We start from the raw sequence: 17,151 nt of genomic DNA, 5'->3' as shown, positions 1-17,151 counted from the left end.
GAACATACATCATTTAAAAAACAAAAACATTTGATGGCTAAACAAATGCTTCAGTATTAGAAACCATCAGTCATTGAAAAAATAATGGATAAATACCCCCCCATGTTTTATATAATGTACTCTCTTATAGTTTTTACTTGCCATTTTCCTTAAAGCTACACTAAAGACACTTGTTTTGGTAAACATCTGATGGATGGGGCTGTAGAGACGTAACCATAAACATTTATAGACAGAGCTATGGACGGACTATCCATGAGATTGAAATAATAGTTTTAACCAAAGCCATATACAGTGCCTAGTCAAAGTCTACACAACCATTACACCCATTGTGTTCTCATTATGCTGCCTTAAATTATATCTAAAAAGGGATTAAATCAGATTTTTACCCCTGATCTACACAACCTACTCCACATTTCAAAGTGAAAGAAAATTAAAACCAAGATGTCTATATATTGTATTTTCATGTATTAAATCTTATTCTAAATGATTCACCGCTGTATTAGCTGCCAAAGATGCTTCCACCAAGTGTTAACTCTGGGATGTGAAAACATACAAATTCATTATTTTGTGTTGATTTGGAAAATGTCCTATAATTGTTTGTTCACTTTGAAAATGTGGAGCAGGTTGTGTAGATTTGTAGGGAGAAATTTCAAATGAATCCCTTTCTCCATTTAATTTCAAGGCAGCAAAATGTGAAGACTGAGCAAGGTGTATGTAGACTATTTAGATGGCTCTGGTTTGAACCATGTTTTGAGTCTATTCATGGGTTGCACCTCTGTTACACGGTTGTGCCATTATTGTGAACGTTCTAAAAATGTCTCAACCATAGGGGTACGAGGTAGTTGAGCTAATATGTGCATGTAGGTAGAGGTAGACGTGACTAGGCAATCAGGATAGATAATTAACAGAGTAGCAGCAGCACACATGAAGAGTGTAAAAGTGTGTGTCTGTGTGTGTGGGTGCACGTATGTGTCAATATGCATGTGTGTGAGCATATGTAGTGTGTGTGTGTGTGTGTTGGAGTGTAAGTATGTGTGAGTGTGTGGTACAGTACAGAGAGTGTGCATATAGTCAGGGCAAGAGAGTAAGTGCAAATAAAGGGTCAATGCAAATAGTCCGCTTGGCGATTTGATGAACTGTTCAGCAGTCTTATGGCTTAGGGGTAGAAACAGTTCAGGAGCCTCTTGGTCCCAGACATTGCGCTCCAGTACCGCTTGCTGTGCAGTAACAGAGTGAAAGTCTATGGCGTGGGTGGCTGGGGTCTTTGATCATCTTCCCGGGCCTCCCTCAGATACTGGCTGGTATAGAGGTCACCAGTTCTCAAGAGAATCTTCATAACATTAAGACGCAACCTGCAACCCATGAATACACTGTTTACAATTAAATTATTTGCAGACATTGGACTAAAATAAGCTTATATATATATATATATATTTTATATTTTTTTTTTTTTTTAAGTAAGCCTATCATAACCCCTCAATTCAGTCTTGGTTAAAACTTAACAGCCCTTCACTGACAGGAAGGTAGCCTTAAGAGTGCATGGTGACTAGAGGAATTGACCGACAAATCTATGGATATAGCAGCATATAGCCTAATTTCGTCTGTCAAACAGGTAGGTCTACCTCTTACTTCTAAACTAGGAAGAATGGGGTTCCAACACAAAGCCCTCTTGCTGTTAGTAAAGTCTAATTAAAGACGGTTGAAATTATGGCTACTCGAATTTGCCTACTTTCAGCACCATGAGCTGTAAAAGAAAGAACAGTAAAACATTCAAAGCGTACATTTCCTCACAGTGGATGTTGTAGAACAAAAATGGTTGTGGCCCACTCAAGTTTGACAAACTGTCTAATAATTACTGCGAGAAGCCTTTCCACCACTGACCAGCAGCAGGTACAACTCAAATATGCAGATGGCTACCAGCCTTATCCAAAGACTGACATCTGCTCTAAAGGAAAGTGAGGTCATTTGCCTGTGTGTTACACTGCACTCATTATTGGGGCAGGGATTATGGGATGCAAGTCTGAGGGGCGAGCAACAATCTGCACAGCATCCTGCTCAAATGGATGGATCGTTAAAGATGCCACGACCAGTGTGACTTTTAATTGCACAGAGCAGCCTTTTAAGTAATCTACTCTACCCAGCCATAGTGACGGATGCACACAAGTCACATTGTTTGCGGAGTCTGTAGCAAGGGTGAATGCAAGGATGGTTGTAGTTTTCTTTCCTGTGGAGGCAATGCCAAATGCACCATCACCAATCACGTCTGCTTGGATTGGTGACCGTGGAAATGGCTGGGGTTGCCAGGATAAGACTCTACGTTGAGAGAGCTCTTCAGGAGTACCATACCGATGTATGTGTGTAGGTGAGTACTTGCTCCCATCCTTTAATATAGTATACCATGTTACAGATACATGTACAGTGCCTTCATTTTGTTGTGTTACAGTGTATTTAATATATATATATTTGTATTCTCACCTATATACACACAATACCCCATAATTGTGTGTATATGGGCAAGAACATATATTTTTAAATCCATTTTAAATTCAGGCTGTAACACAACATGCTGACCACACCAGTCGCATCACGTGCACGAGCATTGCAAAATAAATGTACACATGCATTTTATTCAGGCATTGGACCCACATTGCTCGCACACGCCAACGAGCCTCTGCATTGCCAGGTGCTAAAATAGAAGTAAGTGTATTATATTTGTGGCGCAGAATGCGCTGCAAGTCCTGCCTCTCCCATCTCAGGATTGGCTTTTAGAAGCATATACCCACGTGCCATCACCCACATGGGTGATTGAAAGATGAACTGAGGTCGGTTATGGTAATATACCTTATTATGAAAGTTAGTTGCCAATCGCCATAAAATGTCCAAAGAAGAAAAAGTCTGTAAGGAGGAGAGATGAATAGAAATGATTCGGTTGACCGTTTTATGTGTGGATTAAATGTCGGAGAAGAGGACCTTGTGCATTTCAGGTAAAATAACAGCTCAATGTGTATATCCCTGTATCCCAGTACAAGTTAGCTAGTAACAGCAAGCTATCTATCTAAATTAGACATATTAGCTAGCAACAGCAAGCTAGCTCAATTGCCATAAATGTTTAATGCTTTTCGACCTGTCCCCAAATTAATATAATTGATTCAGAGTTTGTTTAGATATTTCAACCTGCGTGTCGTTATCGCTTTTGGTGTAGGAGAACAAAATCAATTTGCGCACGATGGCACAAGCGGATGCACGCACGCATCCGGTTTGGGCATAGGGTAAGAGCTTTCTACACATGGTTTGTGCAACATTTGCACATTATTCTTTCCAAAAATGTTCAAGCTCTGTCAAATTGGTTGTTGATCATTGCTATACAACCATTTTTAGGTCTTGCCATAGATTTTCAAGTAGATTTAAGTCAAAACTGGAACTCGGCCAATGATTTTACCTGTGCTTAGCTCCATTCTGTTTCTTTTTTATCCTGAAAAACTTCCCAATCCTGAACAATTACAAGTATTCCCGTAACATGATGCAGCCACAACTATGCATGAAAATATGTGCTCTGTAATGTGTTGGATTGGATTTGCCACAGACATAACATTTTGTCCTGAATACTAAGTGTTATTTGCTTTGCCACATTTTTTGCAGTATTGCTTTAGTGCTTTGTTGCAAACAGGACACATGTTTTGGAATAATTTTATTCTATACAGGCTTCCTTCATTTCACTCTGTCAATTAGGTTAATATTGTGGAGTAACTACAATGTTGTTGATCCATTCTCAGTTTTCTCCTATCACAGCTATTCGACTCTGTAACTGTTTTAAAGTCACCATTGGCCTCATGGTGAAATCTCTGAGTTGTTTCCTTTCTCTCCGGCAACTGAGTTAGGACGCACGCCTGTTTCTTTGTAGTGACTGGGTGTATTGATACACCATACAAATAAAAATGTCACCAGGCTCAAAGGTCAAATGTCTGCTTTTTAAAATTTGTTTACCCATTTACCAATAGGGGCCCTTCTTTGCAAAGCATTGGAAAACCTCCCTGGTCCTTGTGGTTGAATCTGTGTTTGAAATTCACTGCTCGACTGCGGGACCTTACAGATATTTGTATGTGTGGGGTACAGAGATGCGATAGTCATAAAAAAGAATGTTAAACACTAATACTACACACAGAGTGAGTCCATGCACCATATTACGTGATTTGTTAAGCACATTTCTACTCCGGAACATATTTAGGCTTTCCATAACAAAGGGGTTGAATACTTATTGACTCAAGACGTTTCAGCTTTTCATTTTTTATTAATTTGTAAACATTTCCACTTTGACATTATGGGGTGTTGTGTGTAGGCCAATGAGATTTTTAAAAATCTAATCTAAATTAAATTCAGGCTAAAGCAAATGTGGAAAAAGTCATTGGGTGTGAATAACTTCTGAAGGCACTGTATATAATCAATCAATATCAATCAAGTAGTAAACCCACTAGGTTTTGTGTAGATCTTGTGTAGTGGTGATGAGTAGTGATAATGGAGTACTTTTTCATGCGGGAAGGAGGACATTCTAACATCATCCACTTGAGTGAGAAATAAAAAGCTGCTTGTCCCTCAGGGCAACATCAAATAAATCTAAAGATGACATTAACTGATAGAAAACCAATCTGACATTGGAAGTCAGAGATAACGCTGACCTACATGTATATGGGAAACAACTTAAAAGAGATAGCCAAGTAGCAAAGTGTTATTTCTGGAAAATATCCTTCATAGCCTCACATATTAAATAAATTAAACTAAGCATTCTAAATGATTCAATCCATGACATAGTAAGTCCCTTTTTATACATGCCTTTTTTTTAGTAGAGCATTCATCCAGAACAAAAGAATATCCATGCTTATAGAGACCCATAATGGACTACGGCTGTTATAATGTGGACACAAGGGATCATCAACAATTCAACCACATCATTTCCGTGTGCATACAGTTCAACTGAGCTCTCAATCTTGTCTTTACTTCATGCCTGTTTGACATTTAGCCAGTTATATAATGGGTCAGGGACAGGAAAGGGGGCAATTGCAGTTTGACTGTTTGTCAGCAGCAGAACACCTGATTTCTGCATTGGGATGATCAGCTGATAGCCCACCCCAGAAGTAATTCTAGCTTGCTTGGAATGTGTGATCAGGGAGTGTGTTTTTGCAGAACATGTTGCCAATGCTAAAAAGGAATAATGGGGACTAAACTATTGCATACTATTACTCTTAAAGGAGTGCTGACAAATGGCTGTAGCAGTGATTGAGGCTGTCAGAAACTACACGCAGCATTGTTAGATATTTTTGGGGGGGTTCCGCCAAGATATCAAATGCAATAATTGCTTAAACATGGGAAAAAACAAAAAGGTGGGGGTTGGAGCGTATGTGTGTGTGTTTGTGTGAGAGAGAGAGTGTCTGTGTGCGTGTGTGTGACCGACTGTGCAAGATATCAGCAGGGCTTCGGATCCAGGATAACCGAGAGATGGAAAAATACAGAGTACAGGCCAGGTTCCTCTCAGGTTTACATCTGACCATTAGAGGCAGAGAGAGAGAGAGAGAGAGACAGGTTGTGTCCCAAATAACACTCTATTACCTATAAAACCCACTACTTTTGACTAGGGTCCATTGGGCTCTGGTCAATAGCAGTGCACTATGTAGGGAATAGGGTGCCATTTGGGACATAGACAGCTTGCTGTGAGTGTGAGGAGATGGTATCATAAAACAGCTTGTTAAATGTGACCTCCTGGAAAAATATAAAATATTATGACTTTGAAAGGACAGAACTCTGATTAATTTCTGTCTGATTCATTCTTTCTTGAAAACACATACACACACACAAACCATTCCTTCTTAACGAATGACATCAACCCCTGAAGTGAGACCTCTGTAGCTGTTGGAGGTAGCAGGCAGTGACTGAGTAGATTGAAACTAGACTGTGATGGGGCATATTTGCAAAGAGATTAGTAGGTATCATAAAACTGTATGTTCAGAATAAGCAGATCTCGCATCCACTCTTCTTGTGTTTGTGCCAAGACCCCCCTAACGCATATTCTTCCTCCCACGCACCACCCAGCCCCTGGCCATCGGCTCTGCCTGATTGAAAGCGACCTATGCCTGTGCACGATCAATGGCTCTTGGGTTCATTATCTACTTGACTGAGCCTGTGGTGCAAGAAGCGGGGAGGTAGGATGGTAAACATATAGTACATACAGTGAGGAGACCCCCGCTCCGCTCTGACGATCCCCATCTATCTCCGACCCCCCACCTAGCCCTCCTTGCTGTGTTCTCTGATCTGCAGTCCTACCTGAAACCACAGGAGAGACATAATGGGACAAATCACCAGTAAAATACATTGGTCTGGTGATCCCCACATCTCTGACCCCCTCGAAGTCCCTCTCACTCCCATCTCACCGCCACATCTCATATCTGCAATGTAACACCGCAGGAAAGCCATAATGGGACAAAATGTAACGATTGTCCTCTTCTTCTGACGAAGAGTAAGAGAGTTTGTACCATTGCGCAGCGTGGTAAGTGTCCATTTTAATATATAAAACTGAACACTGCAAAAATACAAAATAACAACGTGAATGAACAAACGAAAATCGAAACAGTCCCACCACTCAAAAGTGAAACCAGGCTACCTAAGTATGGTTCTCAATCAGGGACAACGATTGACAGCTGCCTCTGATTGAGAACCATACCAGGCCAAACACAGAAATCCCAAAACATAGAAAAAGGAACATAGAGATCCCACCCAACTCACGCCCTGACCATACTAAAACAAAAACAAAACAACAGAAATAAGGTCAGAACGTGACAGTACCCCCCACCCCCCACCCCCAAAAGGTGCGGACTCCGGCCGCAAAACCTGAACCTATAGAGGAGGGTCTGGGTGGGTGTCTGTCCATGGTGGCGGCTCTGGCGCGGGACATTGACCCCACTCCACCATAGTCTTTCTCCGCCTCTTTAACTGCCTCCGTGGCCTCTTTAGAGCGGCGACCCTTGCAGCCGACCTCGGACTGGGGACCCAAGCCACGGGTCCCGAATGGACGGGAGATTCCGGCGGCACCGGACAGGCGGGAGACTCCGGCAGCTCCGGAGTGAAGGGCGATTCCGGCAGCTCCTGGCTGACTGACGGCTCTGGCAGCTCCTGGCTGACGGACGGCTCTGGCAGCTCCTGACTGACGGGCGGCTCTGGCAGCTCCTGACTGACGGGCGGCACTGGCAGCTCCTGACTGACGGGCGGCTCTGGCAGCCCCTGACAGACGGGCGGCTCTGGCAGCTCAGGACAGACGGGCGGCTCTGGCAGCTCAGGACAGACGGGCGGCTCTGGCAGATCAGGACAGACGGGCGTCTCTGGCAGCTCAGGACAGACGGGCGGCTCCGGCAGCTCAGGACAGACGGGCGGCTCCGGCAGCTCAGGACAGACGGGCGGCTCCGGCAGCTCAGGACAGACGGGCAGCTCCGGCAGCTCCTGATAGACTGGCAGCTCAGGACAGACGGGCGGCTCTGGCAGCTCAGGACAGACGGGCGGCTCTGGCAGCTCAGGACAGACGGCGTAGGGCTGGTGCCATGTACCCCGGCCCGAGGAGACGCACTGGAGACCAGATGCGCTGAGCCGGCTTCATGGCACCTGGCTCAATGCCCACTCTAGCCCGGCCGATACGAGGTGCTGCTATGTACCGCACCGGGCTATGCCTGCGCACCGGGGACACCGTGCGCCTCACGGCATAACACGGTGCCTGCCCGGTCCCTTTCTCACCATGGTAAGCACGGGGAGTTGGCACAGGTCTCCTACCTGACATCGCCACACTCCCCATGTGTCCCCTCCTAATACATTTTTGGGGCTGCCTCTCGGGCTTCCAACCGCGCTGCTGTGCTGCCTCCTCATACCACTGCCTCTCTGCTTTCGCTGCCTCCAGCTCTGCCTTGGGGCGGCGATACTCTCCCGGCTGTACCCAGGGTCCCTTGCCATCCAGGATCTCCTCCCATGTCCAGGAGTCTGGAGATCGCTGCTGCTGCCTGTTACCACGCTGCTTGGTCCTTTGGTGGTGGGTGATTCTGTAACAATTGTCCTCTTCTTCTGACGAGGAGTAAGAGAGGTCGGACCAATGTGCAGCGTGGTAAGTGTCCATTTTAATATATAAAACTGAACACTACAAAAATACAAAATAACAACGTGAATGAACAAACGAAAATCTAAACAGTCCCGTATGGTACAAACACAGACACAGGAAACAATCACCCACCACTCAAAAGTGAAACCAGGCTACCTAAGTATGGTTCTCAATCAGGGACAACGATTGACAGCTGCCTCTGATTGAGAACCATACCAAGCCAAACACAGAAATCCCAAAACATAGAAAAAGGAACATAGACAACCCACCCAACTCACGCCCTGACAATACTAAAACAAAAACATAACAACAGAATTAAGATCAGAACGTGACACAAATGTACAGTTGAGCACATTGGTGACCTCTTCTGCAAAGAAAGTGTTGGTGACCTCTTCTGCAACCTCTAATGCTTGAAAACATCATCTATTTTCATAACTATTTGTAATATTCCATACTTGGCTCCAGCTAGAAGATCTAATTATTCAAACTGTTGCTTTATTGCTTACTCAAGCTACCAATGCCAAAAGACTACAGAGCAATGAGGAACAGATAATTATTGTTATAATTGTTTTATTAAAATGTCTTGTATTAGTGCTAATGTAATGCAATGCAAATGTAATTCACGTGGACATTCACTTAGTTTGTCTATACGCCACTCACTATTATGATAATTACCTGATGCTAATTGTATTAGCAGGTAATTGCTAATTGCCTAATTTGCATATTGTATGTAAGATTCTAATTGTAAGATGCTAATATTTCTGGAGGCTTACAATGTATTATGTATGCTTAGCTACTGTAATTCTATATTTACAGTCCAGTACTTGTAAAAAGAAATGCATTAAGAGGGCCCAATGGCATTCCGCTACACTGCTATAAAATTACAGCAATTGTAAAGGACTGTTACACCTGTATTGCTGTATATTGACATCAGCAGACTGTGAATTATGGTGCATTGTGGGGAAATTCTTTGGGCGGCAAAAGAATCTCTGGCTCATTAACATATTTTGAGGCTTGCCTTGTAAAAGGCTATATTAGTGAGAATTCTGAAATCTAAAAACTTTTTTCTGTAAATCTACAGTAATATACTGGCTAATGTCCTGGCAGTAATTTACTGTAATTTAGTACCAGAATACAGTAGCATAACATATTTTTGGTATTGTTGTTTATGGTTCATTAACATACACTACATGACCAAAAGTATGTGGACAGCTTCTTGTTTGAACATCTCATTCCAAAATCTTGGGCATTAATATGTAGTTGGTCCCCTCTTTGCTGCTATAACAGCCTCCACTCTAATGGCAAGGCTTTCCACTAGATGTTGGAACATTGTTGGAATGTTGGAACATTGGTTCCACAAGCGCATTAGTGAGGTTGGACACTTACGTTGGGGGATTAGGCCTGGTTCACAGTCAGCGTTCCAATTCATCCCAAAGGTGTTCGATGGGGTTTGAGATCAGGGCTCTGTGCAGATCGGAATAATGGTCTAGAGCTCCTTTTCATGGTTCGGGGTAGTTCATGGTTCGGGATTGATGAGGAATTAAAAAAGGTTATGGTTGAGAGAGATTAAGCAAAAGGTGTGGCTAATAAGTCTGGCTGCATAGCTAATTGGCAAATGTACTGTAAATTGAGAAATTATGTGAGTAAACTGAAGAAAAAAAAAAGAAGAAACTGTGTTAAGACACTAAGATAAATTATATCAAGTATGATGTAAAAACACTTTGGAATACTTTAAATTCAATTATGGGCAGAAAGACTAATTCAACTCCATCTTTCATTGAATCAGAAGGCTAATTTATCAGAAAACCTTTTGATATTGCCAATTATTTTCATGACTCAGACATAAAATGCCAACATCAAACTGTGAGCCATCATATTCATGCATAGAAGTCCAAATAATTAAAGAAAACATTGACATTTTGAATTCTGTAAAGTTAGTGTGGGAGAGGTGAAAAAAGGATTGTTTTCCATAATAATGAGAAAACACCTGGTATTTACAACTTAGATGATGGAAAGCTACTGAGGATGGTAGAGGACTACATTGTGACTCCTGTATGTCATATCTTTAATCTGAGCCTTGAGAAAAAGTTTTGTCATCAGACCTGGAGGGAAGCTAAAGTATTTTGGCTACCCCAAGAATGGCAAAGCATCCTTTACTGGTACTAACAGTCGGCCAATCAGCTTGCTTTTGGCTCTCAGCAAACGTTTTGAAAAGATTGTGTTTGACCAGATTCAATGCTATTTCTCTGTGAACAAATTAACAACGGACTTTCTGCATGTTAATGGAGAAGGGCACTCAACATGTACTGCACTGACACAAATGACTGATGATTGGCTTAAAGAAATTGATAATAAGATGGTGGGAGCTGTATTGTTAGACTTTAGTACAGCCTTTGATATTATTGACCCTAATCTGTTATTGGAAAAATATATGTGATACTGTATGGCATTACATCCTCTACCATATAATCGGTTTAAGTTCTATCTATCCAATATAACACAGAGGGTCTTATTTAATAGAAGCTTGTGTGGTATCCTGCAAGGCAGCTGTCTTATTTCTTAACTGTTCTCTATTTTGACTAATTATCTACCACTAGCCTTAAACAAAGCCTGTGTGTCTATGTACGCTGATGATTCAATATTATAGAAGTCGGCAACCACAGCTAGTGAAATCACTGCAACCCTTTAACAAAGAGTTGCAGTCAGTTTTGGAATGGGTGGCTAGTAGTAAATTAGTCCTGAACATATAACAAATGAAAGCATTGTATTTGGTACAAATCATTCCCTAAGTTTCAGACTTCAACTGAATCTGGTAATGAATGGTGTTGGCGGTTAAGCAAGTTAAGGAAACAAAACTTCTTGGTGTTATATTAGATTGTAAATTGTCATGGTCAAGGCATATTGATTCAATTGTTGTAAAAATGTGGAGAAGTCTGCCTTTGATAAAGAGAAGCTCTGCTTTTTTAACCCCACATTCGACCTAACAAGTCCTGCAGGCTCTGGTTCTAACACATCTTAACGATTACCTGATTATAAGGTCAAGTGCTGCAAAAAAGGACCTAGGAAAGCTGCAGCTGGCCCAGAACAGAGCAGCACATCTTCCCCTTCACTGTAGGAGGGCAAATATCAACAAGATGTTTTTGTATTTGTATTTATTAAGGATCCCCATTAGCTGCTGCCAAGGCAACATTAAGGCAGTTGTATACAATTTAAAATATTACATGACATTACATTTCGTAACACTTTACCCAATACATTTAGTGTGTTCCCTCAGGCTACTACTCCATTACCACACATTTACAATACAAAATCCATGTGTACGTGTGTGTAGAATGCGTGTCTTATCATGTGTATGTGTCTGTGCCTGTCTCTCATGCCAGTCTCACTTGGCTTAAAGTAGTAGAAGAAAGATTGACTCCATCACTTCTTGTTTTTATGAGAAATATCAATGATGAAAATCGATCCAAATCGTTTGTATAATCAAATAACATAGTTCTGACAGACATACATACGTACATACCCCACCAGACATGCCACCAGGGGTCTCTTCACAGTCCCCTGATGTCCAAAACAAATTAAGGCAACGCACAGTATTGTATAGACTAGAGCCATTGTTACACGAAATGCCCTTCCATCTCAAATGAACAGACACCTCACTTAACAACGCCTCCCCCCAACTGCCCTAAATAACTTGTATAAAGTAAAGTAATATGTTTTTCCTAAATGTATTTGTATTTTGATCAAATTGGAGCTCATTAGTGTTCATTTTTACATTAACATTTTGGTCATTTAGAAGACACTCTTATTCAGAGGGACTTCCAGTCAGTGCATTGAACTAAGGTAGATAAACAAGAACATATCACATTCATGCAAGTAAAGATATTATGTCACCGTTACCGAGAATGTTGTTATAGTTAAGCGGGCTACTTGTATGTTCTTTTTTTATATAATTTTTTTTTTTTTTAAATACATGCGTTCTAATTCAATTGTTACAAAATTAATGAATTGTAGTTTAGGCCAGTGAAATACAAATTACATAATAGGTATTGAAAGTATTGTAATACACGACATAGACAAAAGTAGGTGGATACCCCTTCAAATTAGTGGATTTGGCTATTTCAGCCACACTTGTTGCTGACAGGTGTAAAAAATCAAGAGCACAGCCATGCAATCTCCATAGACGGTACTGAAGAGCTCAGTGGCTTTCTACGTGACATACAATACACACACACAAACACACAGACACACACACAGACTGATTATATGCTTTCTGAGAACAAATATCTCCCTCCTCCATAGAATATCTACCGTAATGCTGTCTCGAGCCAAATACACTATATTTGCAAAAGTATGTGGACACCCCTTCAAACAGATGTATAAAATTGAGCACACCGCCTTGCAATCCCCATAGACAAAAATTGGCAGTAGAATGTCCTTACTGTAGAGCTCAGTAACTTTAAACATGGCACCGTCATAGAATGCCACCTTTCCATCAACTGAGCTTGTCAAATTTCTCAAATGTAAGTGCTCCCAAGTGGCACAGTGGTCTAAGGCACTGCATCTCAGTGCTAGAGGCATCACTACAGACCCTGGTTTGATTCCAGGCTGTATCACGTGATTGGGAGTCTCATAGGGCGGTGCACAATTTGCCCAGCGTCGTTAGGGTTTGGCTGGGGGTATGCCGTCAATGTAAATAAGAATTTGTTCTTAACTGACTTGCCTAGTTAAATAAAGGTACAATATATATATATATTTATAAAAAATATATTGTGAAGTGGAAACGTCTTGGAGTAACAACAGCTCAGCCGGGAAGTGGTAGGCCACACAAGCTCACAGAACGGGACTGCCAATTGTTAAAGTGGGTGGCACATAAAAATCATCTGTCCCTGGTTGTAACATTCACTACCGAGTTCCAAACTGCCTCTGGAAGCAACATCAGCACAAGAACTGTTCCTTGGGATTTTCACAAAATGGGTTTCCATGGCTAAGCAGCCATACACAAGACTAAGATCACCATGCGCAATGCCAAGCGTTGGCTGGAGTGGTGTAAAGCTTGCTGCCATTGGGATCTGGAGCAGTGGAAAGGAATCACTCTTCACCGTCTGGCAGTCTAATGGATGAATCTGGTTTTGGGGGAATGCCAGAAGAACTCTACCTGCTCGAATGCATACTGCCAACTGTAACGTTTGGTGGAGGAGGAATAATGGTCTGGGACTGTTTTACATGGTTCGGGCTAGGCCCCTTATTTCCAGTGAAGGGAAATCCTAACGCTACAGTGTACATACCCTCGTAAAACTGACCATCCTACCGATCCTTGACTTTGGCGATGTCATTTACAAAATAGCCTCCAGATTCCAAGAACACAGGATGAGATGTTACTATCCTTTGTGCAAGCACTTCCAAGAGTTAATGAACTGTGAGCGTGGTGAAATTTGGGGAGCGCATCGTCAGTAGTGTACCTTTGGTTCCTAGGGTGTTTCGGCCTTTCACACTATACACCTTCCCCAAAGGCGGCCAGCGACAACACTACTCAGCAAATTGGATGCAGTCTATCACAGTGCCATCCATTTTTGTCACCAAAGCCCCATATACTACCCACCACTGCGACCTGTATGCTCTCGTTGGCTGGCCCTTGCTTCCTGCTCATCACCAGACCCACTGTCTCCAGGTCACCTATAAATCTATGCTAGGTTAAGCCCCACCTTATCTCAGCTCACTGGTCACCATAGCAGCACCCACCCGTAGCACGCGCTCCAGCAGGTAGATTTTACTGGTCAGCCTCAAAGCCAATTCCTCTTTCGGCCGCCTTTCCTTCCAGTTCTCTGCTGCCAATGACTGGAACAAACTGCAAAAATCACTGAAGCTGGAAACTCATATCTCCCTCACTAGCTTTAAGCACCAGCTGTCAGAGCTGCTCACAGATCACTGCACCTGTACATAGCCCATCTGTAAATAGCCCATCCATCTACCTCATCCCCATACTGTTATTTTTATTTTTTATTTTGCTCCTTTGCACCCCAGTATCTCTACTTGCACACTCATCTTCTGCACATCTATCACTCCAGTGCTTAATTGCTATATTGTAATTATTTAGCCACCACGGCCTATTCATTGCCATACCTCCCTTATCCTACCTCATTTGCACACACTGTATATAGACTTTTTCTATGGTATTATTGACTGTATGTTTGTTTATTCCATGTGTAAGTCTGTGTTGTTGTTTGTGTCGCACTGCTTTGCCAGAAGAGTGAAGGCAGTTATAGCAGCAAAGGGGAGACCAAATCAATTTTATTGGCCATGATTTTGGAATGAGATGTACGACGAGCAGGTGTCCACATATTTCTGGTATTGTATTATACGGTACAGTGCATTCGGAAAGTATTCAGACCCCTTCCCCTTCCCATTTTCCCCATTTTGTTACGTTACAGCCTTATTATAAAATGTATTTAAAAAATGGTTTCAGTACACACAATACCCCATAATTACAAAGTGAAAACAATATTTTTGAAAGGTTTGTAAATTTATTACAAATAAAAACAGAAATACCTTATTTACATAAGTGTTCAGGCCCTTGGCTATTGAGACTTGAAATTGAGCTCAAGTCCATCCTGTTTCCATTGATCATCCTTGAGCTGTTTTTACAACTTGATGTGTTTGTTTCTCAAACTAGACACTAATGTAGTTGTCCTCTTGCTCAGTTGTGCACTGGGGCCTCCCACTCCTCTTTTTATTCTGGTTAGAGGCAGTTTGCGCTGTTCTGTGAAGGGAGTAGTACACAGCGTTGTACGAGATCTTCAGTTTCTTAGCAATTTCTTAACGTGCCATTGGAACACCGGAGTGATGGTTGTTGATAATGGACCCCTGTACGCCTATGTAGATATTCCATAAAAATCTGCTGATTCCAGTTACAATAGTCATTTTCAACATTAACAATGTCTACTCTGTATTTCTGATCAATTTTTGTTATTTTAATGGACACAAAATGAGCTTTTCTTTCAAAAACAAGGACATTTCTATGTGACCCCAAACTTTTGAACGGAAGTGTATATATAAATACTTATTTTCCACCATAATTTGCAAATAAATCCATTAAAAATCCTACAATGTGATTTTCAGGATTTTTTTTCTCAATTTGTCTGTCATAGTTGAAGTGTACCTATGATGAAAATTACAGGCCTCTCTCATCTTTTTAAGTGGGAGAACTTGCACAATTGGTGGCTGAATAAAAACTTTTTTGCCCCACTGTATATGTGAACTGTAGGGTTATTGAATAAAAGCTTTTCACAAACAGTTTCCCTCCTTTACCTGTTTCTATCCATCCTAAGATCAATATCCCTTTTCTTGATCCCCACCCCTCCCTCTCTCTCTTTCTCTCTCCCTCTCCTCAGTCTCACCTCTCCTCTCCTCCTCTCCTCATTCACTTACTCTTGCACTCACCGCAGTGATGAGCCTGCTGCAGGGAGCTCAGTTCTGTTCTTCTTCCTCTCCTCTTCCTCTTCTCCAGTGGCTGTGTGGGTCGTTAGTGTCACTGGCAGCTGCAGCGGTAGGGAATCGGCTACAGATGGAGGTCAACAGACACTGGGACCCATGAGACAGATGGGAAGATACTGTGAAGAACGGTTGTAAAGGTAAGAGTCTTACTTCTCCTTTTACCTGATGACACATGATGACTAGTTTAGTCTGGCATCACAGGTACAACAGATGCTGACCGTATAGAGTACAAGGGAAAGGCTGCTATCTCTTCAAATGTTTATATACTGGATGCGTACTGTATGTTTTACTGTTCTTTGAGGTACACAGTTGTGTCAGTTCTATATTTTCTGACATTATATTTTACATTCGTTTTACTTTTATTGTTAATCCTTATAGTGCACAGGATTGTAAAAGTTTACACCATGGAGGAAAAACTCCCTAGTAGAAGGTAGAAGGGCGGCAGGTAGCCTAGCTTTGGGCCAGTAACCAAAAGTTGCTCTTTTGAATCCCTGTGCTGTCTAGGTGAAATGTCTGTCCATATGCCCTTAAATAAGGCACTTAACCCTAATTGCTCATGTAAATCTCTCTGGATAAGAGTGTCTGCTAAATGACATGAATATAAAATGAACCAGAGAGAGAGTCTGACTAAAAAGTACTTTCTGGGAATCTGCACATCTAGGATATGTTATTTTCAACAACCTCAAGTTTAATATGGAAGAGCTATTCCAGAAGGATTTGTGGAGTAAAAATGGCAGCCAATTACTTCTGATGCCAAAGTGTATTTCTGGATTATGTCATGTTAATATCTGTGGCCGCCTGCCCTGGAAATACAGGTCAGTTTCAGAGTTGTAAAATGTGAACAGCAGTGCTCCGTCCAGTGTGTGCATGTGTGTGTGAGTGAGTGAGTGTGTGAGTGAGTGTGTGAGGTGAGTGAGTGAGTGAGTGAGTGAGTGAGTGAGTGAGTGAGTGAGTGAGTGAGTGAGTGAGTGAGTGAGTGAGTGAGTGAGTGAGAGTGTCTAACTATGAACTGAAAGGAGTGAATTGAAGGCTTCTTTAACTGGCACATTATGGTGTCTAGTCAGCTTTTCCCTTTGTCCTCCTGTCACAACCAGCACTGTACTGTACGCAGTAGCCTTAGCTGCCAAAATGAAACCTGAACTCTCACCCCACTTTCCTCTCAAAAGGTGAAATATATTCTTCTCCTCTCCTTTCTATGATCTTCATCTGAAATGGTGAGATCACCGAAATGCACAATATCACTATGTAGACCGCACCAGCCGGCGTTCTGTCCTTGAGCCCTGCCCTAGCTATCTCTATCTCCCAGTCCCAGGCCGCGAGAAGAGCGCCCAGCAGGTGAACTGAAACTGCCCCTTTGCATGAATAATTGAGAAGACTGAGTGGAGCAGAGGGGCTAATCTAAAGATAGAGGTTATTTCAGCTCAAGGGTGGACACAAGATACCAAACCCCGCTCAGATCTAGCCTTGTCCCAGAACTGTTCATGCACAGCAAATCGGCCAGTGTTACCTAGTGTTGATTTTTCAGTGTAGCATTT

The sequence above is a fragment of the Oncorhynchus tshawytscha genome, linkage group LG01, assembly GCF_018296145.1.
Source record: "Oncorhynchus tshawytscha isolate Ot180627B linkage group LG01, Otsh_v2.0, whole genome shotgun sequence".
Taxonomy (NCBI): domain Eukaryota; kingdom Metazoa; phylum Chordata; class Actinopteri; order Salmoniformes; family Salmonidae; genus Oncorhynchus; species Oncorhynchus tshawytscha.
The sequence above is the reverse complement of the archived record's forward strand: the minus strand, read 5'-3'. Positions refer to the sequence as shown.